Source organism: Rutidosis leptorrhynchoides, chromosome 9, assembly GCF_046630445.1.
Source record: "Rutidosis leptorrhynchoides isolate AG116_Rl617_1_P2 chromosome 9, CSIRO_AGI_Rlap_v1, whole genome shotgun sequence".
Lineage (NCBI taxonomy): Eukaryota > Viridiplantae > Streptophyta > Magnoliopsida > Asterales > Asteraceae > Rutidosis > Rutidosis leptorrhynchoides.
The window spans coordinates 75,596,415-75,602,500 of NC_092341.1; the positions used below are offsets into that span (position 1 = coordinate 75,596,415).

At 32.5% G+C, this 6,086-nt stretch overlaps 1 long non-coding RNA gene across 1 annotated transcript; it reads left to right on the forward strand.

The window, feature by feature from the left end:
- Positions 1-3,680: 3,680 nt before the first annotated feature.
- LOC139866849 (uncharacterized) lies at positions 3,681-6,051 on the forward strand. Its single transcript, XR_011765650.1, has 4 exons — positions 3,681-3,953; positions 4,409-4,947; positions 5,029-5,166; positions 5,910-6,051. It is a non-coding gene; the product is annotated as an uncharacterized lncRNA (long non-coding RNA).
- Positions 6,052-6,086: the final 35 nt, after the last annotated feature.

Below are 6,086 nucleotides of genomic sequence, written 5' to 3' on the forward strand. Positions count from 1 at the left end.
TTCTCATGCTGAGAAAGACGTAGGAATTTCACAAGTGTGAATTTATACGTTGAACCTTGCGATGTTCTTGGTTGAACCGCTCCCAAAGTTAATGAAAGGGAAGATGATGCTCAAATTGTGAGCGCAATTAAAGTTTGGAATCATTTGAATTCCTTGTGCGTAACTATTTCTTGAATACATAAACATCTTATTTAGCTCTACAAATAAGTCCCAACAGAAAAGAAAACGAGAGTGAATTTGTTGAAAAATCTTGATTACATAAACCCTGAGCTACCTTGAGACTTGAATGGTTTGAATTTGAATGGTTTGAATTTTCTAAGATGTCTAGCTTGTTATGTATCACTCATAAATAAATGGTTTTAGACGATAACGCATATGTTTATTAAAGTGTTATCTTTTATGTACTTCAGATTGTAACTTGTTTGCAGGTAATATAATTTGATTATCTTGCTGAAATATAACTCATTATTTGCTTATCTTATTTGAATTTTTAGTATGAATCTTGCTGAAATACATCATCAATTAAATGGTAAAGACCTATGTATTGTAGATAGTGGTAACATACACACTATGATCAAATCTAAGAAATATTTCATTGATTTAAATCAAATGAAGGAATTATAAATACTATATCAGGTCCTGCAAACTTGAAGGAACAGAAAAGGCAAAAATTCATATTACCAAATGGTACAAATTTTCTGATAAACAATGCATTGTTTTCTCAAAATCAAAGAGAAATTGATTGAGTTTCTCTGATATATATATCATAATGGATATGATTATCAGTAAATGATAACAGATAATGAGAAATATCTATGTAGCACCGAAAAGCGCATATGATGAAAAGCGCATATGATAAAAAGCGCATATGATGAAAAGCTATGATGAAAAGCGCAGCGCATATGATTAAAAGCGCATATAATGAAAAGTGCATATGATTAAAAGTGCATATGATAAAAAGCGCATATGATGAAAAGCGCATATGATGAAAAGCGCAGCGCATATGATTAAAAGTGCATATGATGAAAAGTGCATATGATGAAAAGCGCAGCACATATGATTAAAAGCGCATATGGTGAAAAGGATATATGATGAAAAGCGCATATGGTGATTAATAAAAAAGCACATACGGTGATTAATGAAAAGCACATATGGTGATTAATGAAAAAGCACATATGGTGATTAATGAAAAGCACATATGGTGATCAATGAAAAGCACATATGGTGATTAATGAAAAACACATTGAGAAAGAATCACCAATGTTTCTTGAAAGAATTCAAGGTGATATATATGGGGACATGCAAATTTACATGCTGCGATATTATTTCACATTAGATAAAGTGCAACTCATAAATATTCTCCCCTACAACTTGATTTTGGCAGAGAGCCAAATATTTCCCACCATTAGAACATTTGATTGTGCAATATATGTTCTAGTTGCACAACCATAACACACTAAAATGGGTCCTCAAAGGAAGATGGGGATATATATATTAAATATGAAACATCTTCAATTATAAGATATATTGAACCTATAACGGGTGATGTTTTTACAGCACGTTTTGCTGATTATCAATGTTCCCTAGATTAGGGGGAGAAATGAAAAATAAAGAAAAATATGTTTCATGGTGTGAACATAAATTAATATATCTTGATCATCGCACAAAAGAATGCGAAAAGAAAGTTAAAAAATAATGCATATGCAAGAACTTGCAAATAAATTACTTGATGCATTTACAGATACAAAAAGAAGTGACTAAATCATATATACCAGCAGTAAATGCTTCAGCTAGAATTGAAATTCTAAAAGCTGGAAATGTCACTCATGAGTCTTTGCCACGCCTGAAACGTGGAAGACCAATTGGTTCCAAAGATAAAAATCCTCGAAAAGAAAAATCAGCTGATAATGAGGTAAAAGAAAGTGTTCAAGAAGAACCACAAATCAATATTCCTTCTGCAGAGGATATTGATAAATGTAAATACATAAATTGCAATAAATTATGCAATCATATGGAACCGAAATGGAATGACAAATATTGATGAGATTTTTTTTTTTTTTTTTTCATATAATGACATCATGAATAAAGATATGAGCTGGAACCAAAATCTGTCATTGAATATCAAAACAGACATGATTGAGCTCAATGGAAAGGAGCAATATGAGCTGAATTAGAATCGCTCAATAAAAGAAAAGTTTTCAGATTAATCGTTATCACTTTTAAAGATGTGAAACGTATGGGATGCAAATGAAAGATATCGGAAAAACCTAGTATTGCCTTGGTTTACAGATTGAACATATGCCTAATGGTTTACTTGCACATCAAAAAGTTTTTAAAACATTTTTAAAGACAAAACCATTGGTTGATATATCACTCAATATTGACACCGATCCATTTCATCCCCGTGAAGATCATGAAGATTTTTACGGATCAAAAGTTCCATATCTTAGTGCAATTGGGGTTATTATGTATTTTACAAATTGTACAAGGCCTGACATTTCTTTGCAGTTAATTTGTTGACAACGTTTAACTCAGCCCCTACCAAAAGACATTGGAATGAGATCAAACACATATTTTGATACCTTCAGGGAACTACCGATTTATAATTATTTTATTCTAACAACTCGAAACAAGATTTGTTTGGTTATACAGATGCAGATTATTTATCTGATTCACATAAAGCTAAATCTCAAACTGAATATGTATTCCTAAAATAGAGGCACCGCAATATCATGACGTTCTCAAAAACAAACACTTGTTGCAACATCATCAAATCATGCCAAAGTGATTGCATTACATGAAGCCACTCGGGAATGTTTTTGGTTGAGATCAATGCCACAACTCATTACTGATTCTTGTGGACTAGAACGCGATAAAAGTCCAACAACTATCTATGAAGATAATGCAGCTTGCATAACACAGATAAAAGAAGGGTATATCAAAAGTGACCGAACAAAACGCATACCTCCTAGATTCTTCTAATACACTCAAGATCTCATCAAGGACAACCAGTTTGAAATGAGATTTGTTCAATCCAGCAAAACTCTGCCGATCTTTTAACCAAAGCACTTCCAACTGCTGTTTTCAGAACACACGTTCACAATATTGGCATGAGGCATATTCAAAAGATGTGACGACTCAGCGATGTCTACTTGAGGGGGAGTCAACTCTATACTGCACTCTTTTTCCCTTGACTAAAGTTTTTATCCCACTGGGTTTTTCTTTAGCAAGGTTTTTAACGAGGCAGTACTAGTTGCTCTTTAATAAAATTGTCATCTAAGGGGGAGTGTTATAATATAATATAAACAAAGTCAAATATAGATGGCCAATTTTTAGTATAAATACTACATCAATGAAAGCTTGTAAACACACATTTTCTCAATATATCATTCCTTTCTCTCTCTATTCTTCTTTCTTTCATTCTTATAAGAATAGTATAAGTTAATAATAAGTATATAGACCATTAAAGGTAGTTATAATCTACTATATTTATAACAGCTTTTTTAATATAAACCCATTCCTATTCATTTATTTAGAAACGTACGTTGTTAACAAAATGGTTTTTATTGCTTGGAACCGCTTAAACTAATCTAACCTGTCTCTAAAGACCCTTGTGTACCCGATTCAAATTTCTAAACATCCTATTTGTTCTCAAATATTAACTGTTAATAATTACTAACAATTAATATTATCCAACTAAAATTTAGCATTTTCTTAACAATTTTAACTAAAATCTCTCAAAATTCAAGCTCTAATATATTCCCAACACTAAAAAACCGTTCATGTTCATATTTTGGGGAAAATCCATCTCCATATCTGCCCAAAGTAAACCCTAGCTACCGCCGAGACAACAACTGCCTTTGCAACCATCTACAACCGCCATCGTCGTTCGTTAAGCCGAGACCACAGCTGCCTCTTGTATCAATTTTTTCAGTTGATTGACATCGCAAAAGGTATACCCTATCAGTCGCGTTATTTTCTTGTGTTGTGTTTCGTATGTAATACTTGTATAGATTTAGCTAATGGGTTGTGATTACCCCTGTCTAGTTTGCATAGGTCGTGGTTTGCATGTTCAATCTGCCTTGCTGTATTGTTTTGTTTATAATAACAAGAAAATTCCTTCAATTTAAAAAAAAAACAAATTCCGATTGACTATGAAGATTTAAGTTGAAATATAACTAGAGTGGGCTAATTCCTAATGAAATTTTTTAGCTTTCATCATAATGTTAAATTTTGCTTTTGGGTCAGTCATGCTCTTGATGTGCAGCATTTGTAACTTTCATCAGAGTGTAATTTGTTTGTGTAGTATTTATAACTTTCATCAGATTGTATTCTTGCTTTATATATTGCACTTATTAGCTTTCCAAGATCCATGTGGTTGTATTTAAACATGTGTTGAACTTGATAGGTTAAGCGGAGAGCATTCACCTGACATTCACTTTCGTTGCTTCTATTTAGAAACCTCATCCATATGGTACGTTTAAACAAGCTTTAAAGGAGAAAGTGAAATTGAGTGCAGTGAATCTAGTGATGATGAAGTCGAAGAACAACCACAAAAAAAGAACAAGAGGAACAACTACTTAAAAAATTTTAAGGAAAAAGAGAAATCGGGTTCAATGAATTTGGGCAAGCTATTGGGCCTAATCAAGTAAAATTTGGTCATAAATGTGGAAGCTATTCAAGGAGGATGATTTCAAAAGCAATTTGGCGCGACGTTCCAAAGCCTAAATTAGACGAGTTGTGGAAAAAAATAAAGGTAACAACTATTTAAAACTTTTATTTACATTGTTTTCTTATTCAATCAATGTATACATATATGTTTTCATGGACAATGGAGAAACTCCTTTCGAAGTATACACATTTTTAGAGGAAAGGGATTGGCTACAGTTTATTGAATAACAGAATACAGCAGCGAAAAGGCCAAAAGCTAGAATCCGATTCTTAAAGGCATGTAATTTTAAACTATTTATTTCAGATAGTGCTTTAGTAACACGTACTCACGCGAAACTCACAAAAATTTGTTGTTAGGACCCTACTTCTAGAACATCACCTACAAAGTTAACATCGGTAAACGGGGGAACTTCCACTAAGCCAACATCGATAAATGGGGGAACTTTCACTAGGTTGTCTAAAGAGTGTAGAAAGAATGCACCTAAGTCGTAGCCGGTAAACTTTAAAAAATCATACTTACTATCTAAACATTTATGTGTTAATATGTAAAATCTGGTTAATGCCCAATTGTAGTTATCCTTGCTGCTGCCATGTGTTTTTGTGTGTATTGCTCACTGTTTTTGGCAATACGGAGTATGAAATCTCATCATCTCCCACTGTTCTATTGGTAAATGTGTGTATTCATGGTCTGCTTGGGTACTTTTAGTCCCTGCAACCATTATATGTTCTCTTGTGTCTTATTTTAGTGAAGTTATTTTGCCTTTCTAAAAAGATAATATGCGATGTGTATGTATATACATAATTAGTTATTTTGCTATGAATAGAAACTAGGTTAGTTTTATAATTATTATAAAAGAAATTGCATCTGACTTTGCAAGAGTTTTATTCCAGGACTCATCTCTCATCGCCTCTGTTTTAGTTTCTAAGTTTCAATTATTGTAATTTGTAGTCTGAAAGTATGTTATACTGAATTTTTTGCGACTTGTAATTCTGTGTGTAAAGTTTTCTCTTATTCGATCCACCACATGCTATAGCATGTTTTAGTTTTTCAGTTTCCATTATTGTAATTTGCAGTCTGAAAGTATGCTATACTGATATTTTTACTTGTAATTATGTGTGTGAAGCTGTGTCGTATTCGATCCACCACAGGCTGTACTATGTATCCATCTGTTTCTTTTAAATTAATTCAGTTGGCTTTTTAAAAAAAACTTATCGATTCTTTTATCTCACCTATACAGGAATTGGAAAAGCATAGAAATATGATACACAAGGAGAAACCTCTATTTATTCGTAATTTCTATGATAAATGGATGAAACGACCAAATACCAAATCCTAGATTTGGTGATGTGGATGCATGAGTTCATCATATTTAAACAAGATGACAATACAACAATAACAATAACAATACCCAATC